Here is a 22,023-nt window from a genome sequence, read left to right as displayed (position 1 = left end):
GTTCCACAGATTTCCAGAGAATTTAATATTGACGGCGAAACTGTACGTCACTGACTAATTTAAGCAACGGATACCAGAGATGATCGTCGAGAGACCTCAGCAAATTCCCACACAAATAGACAATTCATAACCGCACTTCTATTAATACTTGTGATGAAATTACATAAACTGATCGGCTGGTTTACAATTGATAAATTAATATAATTAGAAGACGGTGCGTGGCGTCGTGGACGTAAGGCTCCACGGTTTCATAATCTCGGCACCAGATGGAGGTGAGTGGACGGAAGTTACCTGACGGCATTCGGATCAGGCCTTCCTCCTCGACACATGACAGAACATTTCGAGTTGGAATCGATAATGCCAAATCGAATCATTCGAGGAGAGGAAGGCGTCGCTCGATAGACGGCGAGAGTTTTTCAAAGAAGTTTTTTTTTTTAAATTTTCCATCCGAGAATTTTTAAATTGGTTTTTGGTTTTTGGTTGTGGACTGTCAGTAGCACAACAGTTCATTGTAAATTTGCAATAACGCATTGACGCAAACGTGATCTTTTTGCGACCAGGGGGAGGAACTTCGAGGAGCCGGCGTGATGTTATCAGATGAACTTTTCTCTCAGGTTTTGACGCAGGATTTTGTTTGTTTTGTGGTCGATTGTTATCTTGTTGTGGGTTGCATTGCATCTGTTCTACGAAGCTCGTGCTAATGAAAATCCTCTTAACCCCGGAATTAGGAACAAAGCAACCAATTTATCGCTGATCGATAGCAGTGACGTAATATTTATCGCCCGCCCCCCCCCCCCCTTTCAAATAGCCTACAGTGTTGCCACGTCACTTTCAGCATTAGCAGTGTTTTCCGCGGGGAGAAATTCGGCAGGTTTACATTTCAACGCTGAATATTTTCTTTAAAATAATTTGCAAGGTTTCGCCATGGAATTAATAGCAGGAATCCGCTTTTATTTTCTCGCTGATTTATTTAATTTCTATTTAGTTCACTTTTACACGGGATTCGCACGGACCGACGTATGCAGAGTGAGGCTTTCAATGCGTTCCAGGGTTTGTTCAAAATTAAGCGTTTGTCGGCCTCCCACAATTTGAGATTTAGCGAAATGTTTGAGGTCGGATTTCTTTGTCTCCTGGTGTGTGTTACAATTACAGGCCTTCACTTAGTGATACTCGAGAAAGGAAAATTTCGTAAGGCAGGCAAGTACGTCTCAAAAATATCCCTTCTCTTACTTAACGTTTATTCAAACAGACTAGCAACAAGTTGGTACACAATTTTGTCATCCATTGAATGCAGTAAAGGTTCCTTGGGCCTTCTTATTTACGAAAGAGCCTCTCGCAGATAAAATGGCAGGCAGCTCCTGCCCTCCCACTCCTTTTGAAACCCTCCAGAGAAATGTTACGATACTTTCTCTAATAATGAAATAATGTCTGTCTTCCGCGCTCACAAACGCCAACGAATAAACTCTCGCCTGCCAAGTGCGAGTTCACAGAAATTAATACTACGAGTCGCACAGCAAGGGAAGGATTTCTTGTTTCGTCGTGGGTAATCGGCGAATTGGCTGCTAATGCGCTGTTCCAACAAATGTGCACACACCCCAAGTCATTGTAGAGAAATAACTTAAGCAGCTTCTAAAACTGCTACATCTAAGACTACTTTAGTAACAAATCCCAACCATAATACAGGGTGAGTCAGAAGTATGTTTACAAACTTTGCGTGCGTGTTCCAGGATCAAAAATAATTCAAAATGTTCCTATGAACATGGGATCGCAAATGTTTCTTTTTCGAAATAACGGCCAAAAATATTTTCCAATGTCTGTCTTTATTGCCAAGTATAAGGACAGGGATGTTTGTTTATAACTGATGCTCAAAGGTTGTTCCTCCGTTCTCCACACACGCACGAGCACGATGTACACACGACTCACGAATTCGTTCGAACACCCCAGGGTTTCCTCGAATCATCTGCACGCGTTCCCATTGGTCGTCTTCATTGTTCATGGGCGTTGCATAAAAGACGGACTTCAAGTGACCCCACAGATAAAAGTCCGGCGGAGTCAGGTCCGGTGACCTCGGTGGCCACCACGCCCAATCCCTCGCTGAGGGTTCTGTTCATTGAGACGATCTCTTACGCGATAGGAGAAGTGTGCTGGGGCTCTGACGTGCATAAACCACATTTGTCTTCTTGTATTCAGTGGGACATCTTCAGGGAGGCGTGGCAAGTGTCTTCTTAAGCATCGCTGATATGAAGGTCCTCTTAGACGCGATCGAAGCATGTGTGGACCAATAAGCACGTCGGAAACAATTCCTGTCCAAATTGAAAATCTTTGCTGGAAGCTGGATTCACTTTGACATAAAGTCAGTTCATTGAAACTTATTTTTGGCCATTATTTCGAAAAAGTAACATTTGCGATCCCATGTTCATAGGAACATTTCTTCTAATTTTTGATCCTGGAACACGCACTCGAAGTTTGTAAACATACTTCTGACTCAGCCTGTATAATTGTTATTTCATTCTTAGAAGAGGACAGGAACATTTTTTGAAATGACACCTTTTGAGGGAGGCAGTTAGGAAGGAGAAACAGCGCTTTGTTTCCGTCGCCAATCATCTTAAGCTGGGGAGAAGGCGTCGTGGATTCCCTCCACGGTTTTCTGGCCACCCTTATTACTACATCCAGTCATGATCTTTATAAAGCAAACAGTCTCCCATTTTACGACCGGGAAAAATGACGGCGAAATGTTGGCACAGCGAGATTGGGGCAGACTCTGAAAGAAGACGTTCCTGGGATCATAAATCGTGTGCTGCGTGGCACCGGCGGGCATCCAAATGGGCCCAACCTCATGGCATTTGCCATGGGAACTCCTCAAGACACCGAAGCTGTTACAGAGACGTCAAGGACATTTCCTGGACCTCTCGTCATTTGAAGCTGTTCACAGCCGACGTCTTTTCGTGAACCTCCGCATTAGAGTCGCGAAATTTTAAGTAGGCAATTCCTCGTTCCTTCGCGTGTCTCTTCGGCAGCCTCTGACCTAGTTTTTTGTAGTCCGCGGAGCTTCGTTTGCAAAGTCTGTCTGTCTGTCTGCCTGACTCCTTGCATTTTGTAAACGTAGCAAATCAGTGCAGTCTTTACGTACGCGTTTTACCTAACGTTTCATTCAGCCTTGAACGGAATCTGTGAGTAATATTCTCGCACTGCGTTTTAAAATAATTTATCACGAAGAATTTTTTTTTAAAAAAAACAACGAAAACGAATTATGCAGTTGTGAGTCACACACGCGACACAAAAAAACATCTGTTTCCTGGTCTCTGGCCTCTGCGCGAGTTTTCCTATCTCTTCGATTTGTAGCAGCAAACCTTGAAATAAACTGAAGGAATGTTTGCCGTCTAGGAAGTCGTGGACGAGAATGGAGGAATCTTGTATAACATTTTTTTTAATGAAGCGTGTAACATCCGGACGGGAAATTTGCATACGCAGTCGTGGTTTATTGAAAGCAGAACATCGCGTCCTTCTTGTTACAATCACATGCCGCATGGGCAATTATTGATGGCGATAAATGAACACGGACTTGAATGAGGGGTTGCTGCAAGGAGGCGAGGTGATTGATCAAATTTGCACGTCAGATTTTACGTAAATTGTGCATTTCCGTCGGTTAAAGACGTCTTTTTACTAGCCACGTGTTTTCCCAAAGAGAAATGTACCGCCAAATACATCAGAGACTGTTCGCTGACTTCCACTTCAGAAATGAATTTCTGTTAACAGATGCGAGCTCTTCAATTCGAATGTTCTCTTCAGGGATTTTAGTGCGATAGGCCTGCATCATACAGACAACTTCGTTTTATCGACAAAGCACGTTCTGTGTTGCCGGACTTTTCTGACATTAAGAACACGCACGTTGAAAGTGAGTACTGGAAAAGTATTCCTTATTGTCATCTCTTTGCTGTCTGAACGACAGGACCAGTAAAATATGTGAATGGGACAATTCGTAAAGTTGCCCGGCCTGCTCTTTGCGGCACCCGCGTTGCACGTTTCGTGTCAAATGAGCTGAAGCGTAGTTCAGAAACTTCCGACAGGGAAGTCAGGGGGCGCATGCGCGCTAGTACCAAATGACAGACACTGCTGCCCTCTTGCAGTCTCGCATCGTTTCATAACGGCGTTCGTTTGTTCATTTGCCAGCTGCGAAGTTCGAAGGCCGTGACTCAGAACGGGGAGGGAAAATGTAACTTTCTCACGATGGAGTCTGCAAAATATTTAGGTCCTTCGGTTGTGACGATTCGTTCCTAAGAAACTGACAGTCACTTAGCTGGCCAAAATACTTTCCACTTTTCCTAGAACCTGAAGGTCTCTTACCGTGCGGGTGACTTCGACTTCCTAAATTATTTTTAGTCAAGGAAGTGGACCGATAATACGAACTGTGATAACAGTAGATAATTTCACCGAAATTATCGTTCTTCGATACCACATTCAGTAATGTACCTGCAACGCACAGCAGCACCAACATGGAGAGATAAGATGCGACCTTGAATGTACAAATGTCTGTGATGTCGGTCGGAAATCCGTGGCGTTCCCGAAGCACGCTTCCCTCAAAGTGGCGTTTGAACCCTCGCATTTGCGAGCATGAGTGAAACATGGTTCCATAAAAATTCTGATTGGGCATCTTCGAGGAAAGAGACCACTGAGAAGACCCAGGCGTAGATGGGATGATAAGATTACGATGATTTGTAGAGAAAGAGGTTTTCAGAGTATCGAGTGCTTTCGGGCAGGAGAACCTTCGGCTTCGGTGAAAGTCGGACTCGCCGAGCGTTTCGCTGGTTCTTCGAGTTGGTCCGGTCTGGCCGTATCAAAATTAACGACTCGCATGAACCGAGGCTGTCACTGACATTTACGGCTTGTCTTATTTCGAAAATATTCCGCAGATGTTGATCGTTTAAAAAGACACGTACGCCCGATGTGACTGTCTTCGTACAAAACAATCTAAAGCGATGGAGCGTAACTGGGAAGTGTTTGGACTCCGACGCCGTCTGTCTGTCTGTCTGCTGGAACGTCGTGGCGATAAATCAGCGAAGTGTAGAAGGAACTTTCGCTTACTACGAATTGGACCGGTGTTACGCAACCTTTTCTGAAATCGCCGCACACTAAATATTGTCCAAGTCATGGCGGCACTCCATATTGTGGGGGGGGGGGGGGGGGTAGATGCTCTATGACATTGACTGGCCGCGACAACTTCTTACAAGTCGACCCCAACCGAAAAATGTTCATAATTATCCAACAAGATCGCGGTGTCCATTATTCGCAAAGTAGCGAGTGAAACACAAATTTGTGGCAGGGCGGATGGCCTTAGTGGGAGGGTTGTGTCGCCCCTCTTTGCGGAAACACACACAAGGGGACTGCAGACTGGTTGCGTTAATTTCCAATTCCAATTAGTAAATGTCTGCCCGACCACAATAAAGAAAATTATTTATCTCATTATGGTTATAATTATAATATGGGGTGAAAGTTTCGTGGTCCACCAGCAGCTGTTCTACTGAGGTCGCCAGCGGAACTGAGCAAGAGCGGATTCCGGTTGAGGACGGAATCAATTTTAACGATGCGCCATTCGACCACAGTTTATTCAAATTTATTCAGTCTGATGGGAATTGAAAGTCAAGTCTTCGGTGTTGTTGAGGAACGTCACAACGATTCACGTCACTTTCCATCGCCCTCAAGGACACGGCGTGTGATGCTGAGTTTTCTTCCTCTCTTGAGCTGGTGGCTTGTGACAACCAGGTCACGTGGCACTACGGAAGCCATGACCAGGGTGCCCTCCAAAGACCCAGGCACTTCACTCTCAGACACCTGGGTTCTGTGGGGATTTTGTCGCAAGAAAAATTAAGATGATGAAAACACCGATCATCCAGGTTGTGAACATGATAATGGATTCGAAGAAGCTTGGGGCAGGAACTGATGATTTTTACAAGCCACAGCGAGCGCGGTTTCATATTCTCAGGGTTTTTGTATGGAATTGTCCATCTTGTGAGGCCAACTTATTCCTAAGTATGAACCGAGATGATTCCTTAGACAAATAGATCTAATTTTTATAATCAATTCTTCTCGGGCTGCCAGCCGTATGAGGAGGTCAGGTTACTAAAGAACCCTGACGATCAGGACGAAGCTGGTTCTCGAAACGTTTGTGTTTACAACACAAGCTCATGAAACCACCAATTACACCGCAAGGTAACCCGCTTACCGTCAGCGATGTCCCTTGGAGGAGAAACCTGAGCCTCCCCTCTTCATATTTTATCCGCTCATGCGCGAAGGAGCTCGCTCCCTCGCTCGCTGAGTTGCAATTGTTCAGTGTGTCCTGCGCCGGCCGCTTGGTTCGACTAGCGGCTCGATCGCATTTCATTTGTTTCGATAAGTGACGTGCGCGAACGTTTCCTGAAACACGCAGACTTTGTGGAAAATATCTGGCCTGAAAGTAAGTTGCTGTTAAAACTTTTATCCTTTTGTGGCCCACTAGTCATTTAAGAATCCTTGTCTCACTCTTCGTGATAAATGGAGCACAATTTTTGGTGAAAAGCGAAAAGTTCTTTGATCCTTCATATTCTTCATTGTTTACGATGTGTTGATATAAACTTTGAAGTACCCACTGGACGAGTGATCCGCCCACGTATAAGATAACGGAGGTCCGAGATTTTTGAGAGTTGGAATGTTTAAGCAGTTCACTGACTAACAATTTACCATTGACAGTAGAAAATGTTCACTTCCCGTTGGAGGCTTCGGAGCACCGAACTCTCGTGGTTTGTTGAATGTGACACGACGACTTCTGATTAATTCTCGTTGCGTTATTTTACTGGGCAAAATCAAATAGCACGGATGACAGTTCAGAAGCTTTGTTAGATGCTGATACGAAATTATGTCTAGAAGGAAACAGACAGAGAAATCTTTGACTGTTCGTGATTTCTTCACCACGCTGTGGAACAGAGTGCAAGATAAGGGTGAGTTTGACATCAGGACAGTCTTAAATGATGGTAACAGCCACCACCAGAGCGACAAAGTTCCAGAGTTTGGCAACAAATCGAAACTGCATTTTACGAGAAGAATTTAGAATTCGTGGCAGTCAGGTGCTTGGAATGTTTTCTGCCGTTCAATTCAGAATCTTTTGTTTGCGTTCGAAAGAAGAATATTAAGGTGGGCGACGCTTGTAGCACGCATGTAGAAGGTGAGTTCTTTAAACTTGGGAAATGCAGGCGTAGAAAAGAAATAGGTCTGGTTCGATGTCGGCTCAGAAGGGAGACTGGTGGCGACCTCCAGGGGGAACCTTTGTGTAGTTGAGCGACGATCAGCTTCTCAAGGAAGTCTCTGATCCAAGCAGGTCCTTTTCTGGACTGTGGAATGTTCTCGGAGGGTCGAGAGTCTAAAGGTGGCGACTGACTTGTAACATTTACTCGTAATGTAACATTCGCGGCGAGCATGTTACATTACACCACAACTGGTGAGGCGTATCGAATGCTCGTTTTGAACGCTCGGCTCGACTGTGCTCGTGTGTGCTCCATTCATTTCATTCAATATGTCGGACGTGGAGGTTGTGTTATCTTTGTTTCATTTAATACGCTACTCTTATCTAAAGAACTCGTGAATGCTCGTTACGACGCCGCTCGACTGACTGACTGACTTGTAACGTAACACTCAAAGGGATTCGCGAAAAAACCGACGACACGATGGAGCGCCCGCGAGCGTGAGCGGCTCGCATCGAGCGGCTCCGTTCGCTGTCTTCACTTGTGTAATGCTCGATTTGTAACACGTTACATTACAGGCAAATGTTACAAGTCAGTCGCCACCTAAAGAGGCAACTCAGTCCTGTGAACGGTCTGAGTTGTATTTAAGCTTCGTCGTACCTCAGGCGTCAGACGACAGAGCACGAGGTGGCAGGTGGTCGTTGGCGTTGATTGTTCCGTGACATCAGAACCACGTGAACTGCCGAGGTTACGTAACTTCGTGTTGGAGAAGATTAAAGGGAAAAAAAGTGCGGGAGAAAGCGATTGTGACCTGGATAGCAAGTTCCAGTGCAAAATCCCACAGGGACACTTCGCGCGCCTCACCCAATCAGAGACCCTAAGCCGAAGTGATCCCAACATTTGCGGGTTCATAAGTCAACCAAAATCCCCAGGACAAAGGACACGTGGCCTGATTGGATAATCTTCTTGAAAAGTCAAGGCCTTCTGCCACGACAAAGTTGCCGTTACCCGCGGTTAAGTTTTGAGGCAAGGGACGATGTCTGGCGCTTGCGCAGAACTCCTCTCTAAGCATTCTTCGCTCTGCAGGGCTGTCACCCGAAATTGCATTTAAGTCAAGATGTTTTATTTTAAAACAACCTTTTTAAAGCCAACAGGGAGAGAGACATTTTGATTTATTATATAGCATCAAGGTCACGGTCCTCTGCGGTTACCAACTTCTACCTAAGCCAAATCAGGACATTTTTGTGTAACATATTTTAAAAATTTGTTAGATCCGGCGTAGTTCAGTCTACTGACTGGAAGATCGGGGTTCGATCCCCAGCAGGGGCAGCGTCCAGACCTGCTCTGGAGCCCACCCAGCCTCCTGTCCAATGAGTACCGGGGTCCTTTCCCGGGAGTAAAGCCGGCCGGGACGTGATGCTAACCACTCACCCCATCTAGTGCCGAGGTTAAGAATGAGTAGGAGCTATACCTCCGCTTCCCCCCCCCCCCCCCCCAAATGACCTGCATGGCGTATAGTGGGACAGCTTTTTCATTTCAAAGTTTTAGAGCTTTCCTGCTTTCGAAACCAGAATAATGGTTTCTCCATTTGGAAAGCAATTTTCGTGCGTTTAAAATTGCTATAATTATTTGAAATAAAAACTGTTGTTGGAGGTTTAATTTGCATTTAATCTGGAAACCTATTACGTAATCAAACCATGCTTTTGCGCTATAGTGAAAGTTCAATGAAAAAGAGACCTTTTCATTCACGGGGACACAGCGATGTGATTTCACGTCAAAACATGACAATTTACGAACACAAACGCCAAGGCCATAGGTAAAAAGTGTGCAGTGGTGGCTGAATATTCGCCTTAAACAGCAGCTGGCAAGTTTTCTCCGCTCTCCGAGTTCATGGAATTTGCAGATTCGGTGCATTTCATGTTGCAGTTGGAATGCTCTAGGTTTTCGACGATTCGCTTCATTCTTGCAAATGTTTTTCGTAACACTGAACACTCGCTCCACGAAAACATTCGATGGCTGGAACAAAGGAGGTTAGGTTAGCGTGACTTGGGAATTTTTCTCGCTTTCTTTGTTGTCAGAATGACTTGGTTCAAGCAGTTCTCCTTTAATGAGGGCCGTTACTTTGTTGAAATCGCAGATCTCCGAAAATAATGGTCGCCAACAGATTCAGAAACCTAAGCGGTCATCCACATCGAGAGGTCCGTCGAGGTTTTGTGCGGATCGCAGACTCTGCGGACCGAGACGAGCCAGAATTGAAGCTTACTGATGCTTACCACGAGTTTAGTTCTGGAAGAATTAGTTTATCGCGATTTAAGAATCATTTCCACGATCAAGAGACGTCCACGTCGTTCTGTTCTTTGTCTTGGCTCGAAAAATAAGACTTTTTTACTCTCCGGTTTGTAATAAATCTCTCCTCAGTGGAACAGAAGCTGGAGCGGGGGAAGAAAATCTTTGAACTCATCATTTCCTTTTCAGTGGATGAGAATTCAATAGACGCTATAATTACCAACATTACAGCATCAAATTACAGGAGATTTAGTCCTCGTTTGTCAGCGTTGTGTGAGATGTGGTAATTACAGAGGCCAGCAACGAGATTAGGCGAATCCAATGACATTTTCTTTTAACTTCGATGATACTGACTCGTCGTTCGCGTAATTAAATGAGCAGATGTCAGCTCCGTTCGCAACCAACTTCCCCCCCCCCCCCCCCCCCCCCGACATATCTGTCTTAGGGATAAATTCTTTAAGCCTCGGATGTTTCAGCTGAATCTTCGTGAAGTTTAAAGCGCGCATCTCCGTATCGAGGTATCGAATGGCAATCGATACAACTTCAAATTGCCTTCGTTTGACGGAAAACTGACCACTGTCTGCATCTTTCAAAATAGATCGTAGTGACGGGGGTGCGAATACATTTTTGAGACCACAATGGATTCTGGATGCTAAATTGGAATCAGCGCAAACAGAACGAGACGACAGTCAGTTTCCGTGGTTTTGGGACAAATAACTGAGGTGGTGTTTTGCGCCCTGATAAGTCAATACTTTTTCTGTTTTGTTCCGGATTTCACAAAACACCTGTCAACAGTTGAACTTCGTAGATTTTCCCCTCACTTTGCTAATATGACGCCCTGCATCTTTGACGTCCTGTTTCGACAGCCAGTTCGAGGAATCAGCATTTCGTAGCCACTCTTCGTTAAAGTGACATTGTCATAGGGATTTGAGAATTATACACATATAAGAACCGGCATAGTTTTACCAAGGTGAGCGAGGTCCGAGTTACTGATTGATGAGAATTGTAAGGAACTGACTCGCGGCGTCTTTTGCTGCTGAAGGCAAGAATCGAACACTGGACGATATATCAGAAGTAAACCCACTGATCTGAACACCTGTAGCTGTAAAAATTAGTGGCTCATCCACTCCGGGTTCAGTTCTTCCGTGTGTCGAGTTCGTGTTCGTCAATGTTGGTTGGTGACTGTGGAATATTACGAAATGAGCATCCGGGGAACCAGAATCGATTCGAAAAGGCAGGTATCATATTCCTGTCTTAAAAAAGACATTCGCAGCAAAGTTTCCGATCCTCCTAAAAACCGGATATTCGGCTTCCGGTCGAATATTGCGACCGGAAATTGTACATTTCGTGCAGAACCCGGAAAAACCGGATAGTTGGCGACCATGACGTCCTGTATTCGAATCTATGCAGATTCTTCAACGATTACTTCCGATAAACACGTGAATCGGTATAGACTGAAGAAAATATCTGTTATTGGGGTCAGGAGTGGCGACGGTGGCTACGTTACATTTTCGATTGCAGTTCGAACGCACGCGATTTGGTTGGCGTCGTGTTGTGATTAGTTTAACTTTTATTGAATATATTTTGCGATATGAAATTTAATTCATTGCAAACTACATTAGCAGCGTCCATCTTTTGCTGCTGGTAGAATCACGAGACCCCGCGATTGACTTTGTTTTGAGTTAAAGCTGAGGTTGAAGGGCCGCTGTTCTAGCTAGTAAATTTTTTGCAAGCCTGCGACTAATGGTCCTAGTTTGACGCAGTCAAAATGCTTGCGACATTCGCTATGAACTAGGGATTTTTTCATTCGACCTGCTTATTCGTGATAAAATCTTGGCGACTGCCTTAAACGCTGCACACCTTTGTACGGGAGGTTTCTTTTTGTTCGGTTGGTAGACTTGTCTGACCTACTGCGATGAAGAAACCTGTGAAAGGAGCAACGATTTGCAGGCTGACGGCTAAGTCCGGTGCAGAGGACCTTGTCGCTTCAGAAACATGAATTAACTACGTAATACAATTAAGAAACCCCTTCAAAAAATAGTACAGATGTTGAAATGGTCAAGGCATTGCCCGCTGTAATAGGACCCGAAGGTTCAGCATCGTAATCACAAAAGCCAGGAATTGGCCGCCTCGTAACCCATTTTTATGTTCTCCTCACATCTACTTCTAGGTTTTGCGAGAAACTACTTCCATGAATATTTCGACTAAAATTTGTCATCATTTTCCATAATTTCGTACATTTTGTGCGTGACGTAATTACGGAGATAATTGTAATTTCACCAGCTTTGCTCTTAGATTGTGTCATCACAAGTTACGTTAGGTTCTGTTTACGATTTCTCATTCGTGGTGCCAGTCGAAGTCTAAAATCTCACTTGCCTCCAGGCGCCTTGATCTTATATTCACCGGCTGTTTCTTCTGTCTCTCTTGAGAATTGTGTTTTTGTTGAATTATCGACGTCACTAAGTCGGACATTCCACTGGATTACGTTTCGACGTCCGATGTGTGCGCCTTGAAGCAGTCGATACCACTTCCTCGTGCACGTCTCGTGCATTTCACAAAACCTTGGCACGTGAACCATCGGCGAGAAATGCCACCGGAAGGTAAGAGGTGCAGTCGAGTTTCGTCGTCTTACGTGTTTGACTTCGCTCGCTGTAATTCGGACGGCCCGATTTCTTTGGCAAAGGCGAGGGACGAGGATGTCAGAGGCAAAGACATTGCTGCTTTTGGAATTAGAGCCAACAGGACTGTTACAAAGGTTTTTTTTTCTGAGACCGACATCAGTTCCTGCCCCAAGCTTCTTCGAATTCGTAATTTCTTTTCAAATTCCTGGCTGCTCGCAGTTTTTATCATTACAATTTTCCTTCCAACAAAATCTGCCCAGAAATCTTCAGTGTTTAGTTCGATTTCGTTCCTTTGTCTCTCACGTTTCTGCAGCGATAGTCGACCTATCGTTTTCAACGCTCTTCGACATTTCGTAAAAAAAGAGCCTTTTCGGGGGAAAAACAGCGAAAAATACAGCCGCTATCACGCGCTCCAATAAACTGGAAATTCAAGTCGTAGTTCGTATTCTTAAGTTGCTATTCGGTTTAGTTGAAATCAAGGAAAATGTTCAACTGGTTTCAACTTCACTGGAAACTTCAAACGGTCCTTTCAGTTGACATGAAAAAGTGTTCAGGAAATTTGTTTGGTCTCGAGATGCTTGAAGTCCGGAGATCAAGAACAGGTGGGCTTTCCCCATCAGGATTCCTGGCGTGTATTCTCACCTCTTTAAATGCAGAAGGACTTAAGATCTGTCAATGCTCAAAGTGAGTTAGTTTTCATGAGGGACTTTTACAGCTGCTCTTAAGATTATTGAGTTGAGTCAGAATTTGAGGATTAATTTTTTGAATTCACAATCATTCTTCTGGATTTAGTAATTCTGAGAAACATTTCAGTGGTCTTAATTTGGTGGCATTCCGGAAGCGTCGTCTTTATTGTGAATCCAAACACTTTGTCAACAAGATTGGGAAACACGGAGAAATTTTGACCCTGACGAAAGGTGTCCACTCTGTCGACCTTCTCTGACAAACGTCGTAAATATTGACAAAGCAGAGAATCGGGATCCTTTAGAAACCAGCTTCCTTATCTCATCGTCGAAGAAGTTCGCTCCTTGTCAACCAAACTTACTCTCCAATGAAATGCAAGTGACTTCGAGGCACGACGCAGCTGAAAGGTCGGAGATCTTTCGTAAAGTTCACTACGTTCAAGGCCTCTAGCGGCACAGCGCGGAACTATGGCTGAATGGAGGTCGCGTGATGCCAAGAAACCTCTCGATGAATGATTCAGTGCCAGGCTTCAGCACAGACGCGGCCGCGTTCTGACGTCGTAAGTGGCGTCGCCCTGAACGGAGGGAGAAGTAGCTAATATTAAACCACACGTGTGTTTTAAAGGAAACGTAAGTTTGTTTCTGCCATCTGGTGGTATTATTCTGAACTGCATTGATTACCCATGATCCTGCAGAAAGAGAACTGAGTGACTGTGAAAATAAAATGTTTGGCTCTTACACGCGACTTTCTTGTGGGTTTTGCGAAAATGGAGGTAACAATTCTCTCTCTCTGTGTGACGCATTTGTTCTTAAATTTCGGACGCTTTAAGCCTTCGAAGGATTTGGACGCTGTGGAGATAGCTCATAAGAATGGAGCCATTCTGTTGTGCAGTTATCAGACCACACGACCCATCGCCTCAGACCTTTTTGAAGCCGCTCGAAACATTCTACGTCCAACCAATCACCAAATGGCAGCGTTGATATCCAATGCAGCAAATTGGTTTCGGGCTGTGACCTTTGACCGAAGTGACCTTATCTCACTTAATCTCAACACACCCGATGGCATTTTTAATGGAGACCCGACTAGGGAAGAACAACCCCCCGGGGGGGGGGGGTTACAAAGCATTGCGCCCAACTTTGCAAATCTGCATCAAACTACAAATGTCGCGACAAACATCGATTAAATATCAAAATGAACTCTTCTCGAGCTACCAGCCGCGTGAGGTGGGCGAATGAAGAGAACACCAGCGTTTCGAGAACCTTCTACGCCCTCGTCCTCAGGGCAGAAAAACAAAAGAACGAAGGAAGGAAAGTCCTGACGCAAAAGAAATTAGAAGCGAAGATGCGATGACTGAAGTGAACCAGCTTGGAGATGCAGTAAGTTGTCAGCACTGTGAAATGCGGGCGCGAGAGTCATCTGCTGGGTAATGCAAGAACAATTCTGGCGTCTGTTTCCACGATTTTTGTCCGCGCTAATGCGACTTAAGTGCGCAGTTCCTTGCTTCAACACTTAAAACGTATTTTACCACTATCTGCAGAAAGTAAAAGTTAAGTGAAGCTGTTCCACTGTACGCCGTGTAGGCGCTTGGGGGGAGAGGCCGTGTGGCTCCTACTCATTCCTGACCTCGGCACCAGATGGGGTGAGTGGTCAGCGTCACGCCCCGGCCACTTTACCCCCAGAAAAAGGCGACGGTACCCAATGAATAGGAGGCTGGACACAGGGGCTAAAAAAAATCCTCGGCCCCCGTCGGGGATCGAACCTCGGTCGTCTTATCTGTAGTAGAAGGCGATTTGTGAAATCAGTTTCTTAAATCGCAAGCATTTGGTTTCTTGTTTCTATTAGCCTCGTTAAATCGCCGTAGAAGACTTAAGAGACCACACACGAGTTGACGCTTAGGAACGAACGAACGTCCCGACGTCACTTACGCGCTCGCCGCTTTTAAGCTGTCACGTGACGCGGGAATTTAGAGGACGCGCTGTTCTCACGTGCTCTGACTCTGGCGTTTGCAGTTTTTCACGTCTGTCGTGGGAAAATCGCCGAACCTTCCTTGCCCTTGCATTAGGGTCAGCTGAGTCTGCCTAATCTTTGGGCATCTCGTGCTACACAATCGCTAGTAGCTGCAGAGGGGGAGGGGAGAATGCTCCGACGCCCACAAAATATGCGTCTTTCTGTCAGGAAACACGCGGTACGAATGGATCATTTTCTCGCCGCTGATACAGAGCAGGAACTAAGTTAAATTTTCATGGCACGGAACCTGAGCGTTGTTAACAACTGACTCTCAAACTGCCCGCTGGGGGGGGGGGGGGGGGGGTGCTCCCCGGAACGAGAACTCGTGGAGATTTCAAGGGCGGCGTGAGAACGCCACTGGCTGCATTTTACGATCGGTTTCCTTGGCAACCGTCACGGTCGCGAAAAATGAATCGAATAGATTTCGATATTTGAACGGCGATGAAACGCCCCAGGGGAAGATGAAGCAGGTTTTTTTTAAAAAGGAGGGAGATTAAATAAAAAACTGTTTAGAATGATATGACAGAAGCCGGCGTGGTGTGAAATCGGAGCGTACGTAGTGCCTCGAGAAAATAGTGTATTTATGTTGAAGTCCTGCTTACTCGCAAAATGCTTAAACACCGGACGGAGTTCAGGCTACGTCGGAGAACTTTTTAAAATGGACCGCGTTATTAAATCACTTTTTTCTCCGGAATGTGGAAAGATTACATTGAATATTAGCCTTGCCAGGGCCATGTGGGTTTGTCGTACGTTCAGGAGTGGTCAGTGTTTGCAGATTTGCCATATTGCTTGCTAAAGGGTAACAAACACGATTCCTGACCAATTCCTGCCCTACCGCGCACCCAAAGACACGTACAACGAGAGAAAGAGAGAGAACATTCGTATCCTCGCCCTGTTAAGGCCCGTACCCTTACGGCGTTTTTGCGAGGGACCAAGCAACGATTTTGGGCGGTAGACGCCGCGGAGACCGACGGGCGTCGGTTGCTTCCTTGCCCTCGTCTGCGGCTTCGGCGGGAAGGTCTTCCTCTCCGACGACGAGCTAACCCGTTTGAAGACCCCTCAGAACTTGCAACGTAACAAATCTAGAGGATTAAAATTAAATTATTTGGTTATTCCGTCAAATCACAATGTATTTAAAATAAGATAATTAAAATATCATTCTGTGTTCCATATCGAATAATCGATTTACAATTGGAACAGTTACAACATGTTTCGGTTTTATTAAACCACCATCAGGTGTAAAATTATATTAAATTTAAAACTCAATTACACACCACGAAAAATTGTAAAAAAATTGTAATTGAGTTTTAAATTTAATATAATTTTACACCTGATGGTGGTTTAATAAAACCGAAACATGTTGTAACTGTTCCAATTGTAAATCGATTATTCGATATGGAACACAGAATGATATTTTAATTATCTTATTTTAAATACGTTGTGATTTGACGGAATAACCAAATAATTTAATTTTAATTTAATAAATCACAATATGACGCAACTACACTATTTTATAAATCTAGAGGAACTTGGTGGCTTGGATCCGCTCTGTAAGGGGTGAAGCCCCTCCGTTGTCTTGAAGAATGCAATTTCGTGATGGCTGCCATAACATCTCTTTATTGAACCCCCTCCTACCCCTAACTTCTGTCAGCATGAATTCGTCTTGACTTTGTTTCGGCGCGCAGAGCACGTCATTTGTTTTCTGGGTACGTTTTAGTTCTCAGCGCCGACGATTCGAAAATTCTGGTCGTGGCGCTGCACACATGACAGAAGTTCCTTGTCTTAGAGATTAGAAAAACGTTGTTTAGTAATGTAGTAGTTTACAAACTTTCTTTAAGAAAACGGTCTTCTTGAAATTTGGTATTCGCCGATTCATGACGTGGCCGAATAAAATATTGTGCCATAACTGGGGCTCACTACGTCATCCACCAACAAAAGCTTTGGCTGCAAAGATCTTTCCACGTGACCCGCGTAATTCGCTGACTTTGGCAATTGACGTCGAGCTCCTTAAACGCAAGTTGTGTTGCTGTTATCCGCACGTATTTGGAAGCTGATCGATCATAAAGCTGTCTTGTTTCAGCTCAAACGGAGCATGCGCACTCGAGGATCGAGTGGAAAGTTTTCGTCAGAGTCCGAAAGGAGATGAGTTGCCTGGTGTTTTCACAGACGAAATGTTTAGCTTTCACTGGCGGTACGTTGTAAGACCTCGGAGGCTATCAGTGACCTCAATTTGAAGGTGCAAAGGAAGAAAACCGCGCACCTCGCCCCTCAATACGATGCCTTGAGGCTTTCATGGAGAAGACGCCGGCTTCTCGTCACGAATTCCTCGCAAGAACGAAATATTTCGACTAGCATTGCCTGGAACAAAACAAGGTGATTATGAGTTACGTAAATGTCCCTGCTGTTTTCCAAGTTTCCCCTTGGAAAATCCCATTTGGAAGGAAGAGTTATACGATTCGAGGTTTTCACGGCCGTGAGTCCGAAGATGGCTGCCTTCTTGGTTGTTGTACCGAGTAGCTCATGAGTTACTCATCGCCCTGATGACGGCGGCAGCAAGAACCTCCGAAACGTCGGCAAACTACCAGACTACACGGCCTAAACCCCCTGAAGACAGCCATTTTGACGGAAACCTTACCTTACCAGTAGCAACTGTTGCCACGTTGACGTGACAGCGTGTATTAGAGTTTAGATAAGTAACAAACAATTCTGGAAGCCATGCTGGGGAGAATCAAGTCTGTGCTTAAGAAATAAGTACGTAAGTTTTATTGACAAATTGTTAGTAATAGAAACACGTCTGTAATTCCTTACTGGCACTGACGATTTGCCTAAACGAGAGGAGTTTGTCTCCACAAATATGGAGATGTCACAGTTGTTACAATTAGGCTAAATATTCGTGTTGACAGGGGAACAAATATCAGAACAGGCCAACACACGTGGAAAGTCTAAGGCATTTCGAAGCCCCGGTGACTTCACTAAGTAGCAGAACGCAAGTACGCGACAAGTCCGAAGTAACAGTAGCAGTAAGAGTGGCTTACAACAAGCGTTAAAATTATTTAAAGAAATTAGCAGTGGCTCCTGCGATGTGTGACAAAGCGATTACTAATTTTAACCTTACGAAGGGAGCCGTTCGTTTTAAAATTAAGAACATGTTTTTAAAAATACTAATGATGGGTTTAAGACAGTCATACCACCGCCTGTCACATTGAATAGTTCGTTCAACTAGTTTACGAAAAATGCAAAATATCTGGCAGGCTGTTTATAAAGACGAAAATTGTTATTATGTTTTTTGTTGTTGTTTAGGTCGTCTTTGCTGTGCTGAATAAAAGTTCCAGCCTTCTTTTGTTTCTAACCCGTCTACTTACGTTCTCAAGCATTTGCTTACAGATTTATATTTTCTAGCATAGTTGATGCAATTTTATTTTAAATTATGCTTTAAAATGTCACGCACTCGCGACACAATACATGATTTGTTCTGCGGGCTGCTTTCCTTCTTCTGCGCATGACCAGTGTTTGACCCAACAATTGCATCGCCCTGATTGTTGACGTGTGCATTGTCACATGCGTAATGTTTCCTCGTCCTTCGTAATCCTTGTGATGATCGCTGCGTCAGATGTACAGAACGCGCCTGCCAAATTAATGATATCACGTTTCAGTTGGTACGCCTGTGTCGGCCGTGACGCCATAGCGGATGGAGTTGGAACTAAGCCGTCATTCGCTACGATCGTCTTTTGTTTTTATTTTAGTGGACTGCGATGTGTGTCAGTCTTTTGTTAGGTTAGGTTAGCGGCAACCGCGCCAAGTCCATTGTTGTTTTTGCCTCAACATTTCTGCCATGTTTTGCAACCACTGATCCTATCGAAGTTGGCAGCAAATTACACACCCATTTTCTCCTTCGTCTTCTCCCTTTCCCTACAGCTAGAAGAAATGTTATTTTTCTCCCACACAATCCATTTTCGTCTATTTGACTCGATCCTTGTCGATACGTTTGCCTTCAGCAGACAGCGTTGCAATTTTGTAGTTCCACGAGCAGCAGTGGAGTGGCGTGTGCGCGCGAAAGTAACCAGCACGTATTTTCGATTTTCTCTACCTCATTGAGTTTGATATCGATCATTCTCGCATGCAGATGTCTTTTTTTCTGCAAAGCTAATCGCACTGCAGATATCACACTGATCAGACTTGCGTTTTGTTTGTACTTTCTGAACTAGCAGGTTGAACATCGCGTCTTGTTCGATGAGCCGATTAAATTCGGCCTCCCTGTAAATGCGTGACAGCCCGACAACTCCTACCTAGTGTAGATTCCAAAAACTTAGTTTTGAGGAGTGTTTGTAAAAGTCCAGATATTATTTCTGACCCCTTGAAATCGTACTAACAAGTTTTGTTCATCTCTACAACATTCGCGTGGCTCCTGATACTTAATGGCTGCCCCCAGTGACTGATTCATGAGTTGTTATGAGCAGGCCCCGATTCTAAGGGCGTCTGTCTGTCTGTCCGCACGTGTTATTTCAGCAGCTGCTCACAGAAGCTCTAATTGACGCCGGTAAAGGGGGGCGAGGGGGTGTAGAAGTGGACGCCGCGGAAGCTAAGTGTATATGTTGACGTCTCGTCACCAGACTCCGGGGCAGAATAGTAACATGAAGGTAGCTAATGCGTTCTCCGAAAATGTGGCAAAGTTCAGATATTTGGGAGCGACGGAAAGGGAGGAACTTAGACCGAGAGTGTTCAGAGACCAGGGCGCTGAGGAGAATATCTGGATAATGAGGAGCTTCGTATATAATTAGATTGATTAAGTCAAGGCTGATGAGATGGGCAGGGCACGTAGCCCGCATGGGAGAGAATAAAAGAGATCACTAGGAAGACCTAGACTTGGATGGGAGGATAATATTAAAATGGATTTTGAGGAATAGGATGGGGTGGTATGGGCTGGATTCATCTGGCTCAGGATAGGGACCAGTGGCGGGCTCTTGTGAGCACGGTAATGAACCTTCTGGTTCCATAAAATTTTTGGGAATTTCTTGAGTGGCTGAGCGACTGTCAGCTTCTCTGGAAGGACTCGGCACCAAGGAGTAAGCAAGTAAGCTTAGCACATTTCGAATAAATCTGGTTTATATAATAAAATTGTGTCAACCAAAATTCATTTTTGACAGATGCACATAAGAAACGGATTGCCGTAAAATAAATTAGCGCAAGACTTAACATTTATTTTAATTAATGATTGGTGCTCCCTGTTTCCCAGCGATAGGTTCGCCTCTGCGATGGACGGACGTGTTTGGCGTCTTTAATAGGCCGACTTCTTCCTCAGCTTTGATTAGTGTTTTGGGTCCTGCAAAGGGCAGAATTACTTCTATCCGTGGCTTACATGTGTAAATTATCGGCTCTCAGATTGTGTATTATGCAACCTTCTTGACATTCCAGAACTGCGTTCTGTTTTCGGGGTGTCGGCCTTGAGGTCACATCCCATCCCCTGGTCGTGCCACATCACGACTAAGCTTTAGGTAAGAACTGAATGTGGTTTCACGTTTTGTAATGCCAACCAGCGCCGGGAAGACCACCAAATCCCAGTCTGGATGGCGCTGTTTTGCAGATCGACGCTTGCAACGCCATCTCTCGGCGCCTCCGCTTTAATCACCTTTTATTTCTTCTGTGGTGTCGTAACGTGACTCGCCTTTTCTCTTTTCGCCCCACGTTTCGTTTTTGTTTTGTATTGTCTGAAATTATTCTGTCCGCTTCCCTGTAGGTGAAAGTGATTTATTTCGCTGGAGGGAATTTGTCTTTGGCGCATTATAAGAAATAATTTCAGCCAGAGGCCTTTCTCTGGCAGAACTCGTTTTGCTTTGCAGCACATCGAGCTCAATCCAGGTTAATGTCTCCGATGATGTAGACAGTAACTCTAAAAATGGCTTCCCCGCTGTTGGCAGAACAGAACTTCCACATTTGTTTCGTTTATGACAAACAACAAGGCACTTCTGTCGTAATGTTTGTTGCCTCGTCTGTGAATCTGCGACGAACAGCCTCGTCGCTCGCTTCGCCATTCCTGTGGCTACAGGCTTCATCTTCATCGCAGCCTCGCTCCAATCACTTCAGCATTTTCGACGCAAAATGGCTGCCAACGCTTTCACGTCACATCGCCTCAAGTTCTTTTCTTCAATACTGGGACGTTCCTGCGTCATTTGCGGAAGAATTCGTGTGGCTTGTTACAAAAGTGGCTCTTGAGGTCATCGCAGTTTTACGAAAGACCCAATTTAAATTAATCTTGAAATACTTCCGACCCCTTTTCCCTTCGCTGCTGATGATTCTGTCACACTCACGGGTGATTTACTAATTTGGCCTTTGCACTCGTCTGCTGCAGTCTTTAAGGACAGGCAAGGAAGCGAGATTGTCGTACAGAGTGATCGGGAGGTCACAGTCCCATTCGTGACGCAGGTTTTGTTTGTCAAGAAATCAATTGCCTTGAAATCGGGAAACAAAGAACAATCTTTTCTACTTTTTGTGTGAGGCACGAGGTTTTGTCGATTTCTTTGGCAGTCGTTGTTATAAATACTGAAATATGTAGAGATTCAAAACAGATTTTCCTCGGCAGATGACGCGGACGTTTCGCACGCACAAGCCGACGGCAAAAGTCACTCGTGAGCGCTGTTCGAGGGAGTCCCTGTACTAAAAGAGTTGAATTTGTCAGTCATTCTGTCCATCGCTCGAGTGTTGGTTTCTTAGTTACCGCTCGCAGCTGTGCCACAGAATTGCTTCTGCCCAGAGCACGCGATGCTGAGGTGTATCGATCTGAGATGTAAGTGGCGTTGGTCCAGTTGGTATCCCGTCTCGTAGTTGGTGGCTCACGGAGCGCGTATGCAGTTGCCTTCAAGTGCGACTACAGAAATAAATAGAGCACCTTCAAAGCCATTGAAAAATTAACTCACTAGGAATGAACCCCGACCGCAATAGGCAAACGCGCTGCCAACTTAACTACGGAAAATTTTCAATGAACGCGCGTTTTCCTTTAGGAGACTCGCGGACTTGAACCTCGGGGATTCTAGCCTAATTATTCATTGCAGAGGAAAGTCGTGTGTCGTGAAGATGAAAAACGCTTCTTAAAATGTCTTTTCTACAAATAAAACAGTCTCTTCACAGTCCAATTCGAAGTGGAATGCCACTGAACAATAAATCTTGGACAAATGAAATAAATACCAGGTTTCCTCTGACTTCTAGCCTCGCCAATGCAA

The 22,023-nt window shown here is 44.9% G+C and overlaps 1 protein-coding gene across 2 annotated transcripts in view; it reads left to right on the top strand.

The window, feature by feature from the left end:
• The window catches only part of LOC110840614 (Suppressor of ER stress-induced death), a 69,932-nt gene that overhangs the window by 25,088 nt on the left and 22,821 nt on the right, over positions 1-22,023 (top strand). Inside the window, exon 1 of one of the 2 annotated variants that reach the window (XM_087352449.1) lies at positions 6,308-6,451. The exons of the other annotated variant lie outside the window; for it this stretch is intronic. The gene's annotated coding sequence lies outside the window, so the exon portion shown is untranslated. Of the gene's footprint in view, positions 1-6,307; positions 6,452-22,023 lie in introns of those variants that run through there. 2 annotated transcript variants of the gene reach the window in all.

The sequence above is a fragment of the Zootermopsis nevadensis genome, unplaced genomic scaffold (assembly GCF_977971745.1).
Source record: "Zootermopsis nevadensis isolate Lab colony 2312 unplaced genomic scaffold, Znev_1.0 Znev_ptg000021l, whole genome shotgun sequence".
In the NCBI taxonomy this organism is placed as follows: Eukaryota; Metazoa; Arthropoda; class Insecta; order Blattodea; family Termopsidae; genus Zootermopsis; species Zootermopsis nevadensis.
Note: the sequence above shows the minus strand (reverse complement) of the source record. Positions and strands in the feature narration are given on the sequence as shown.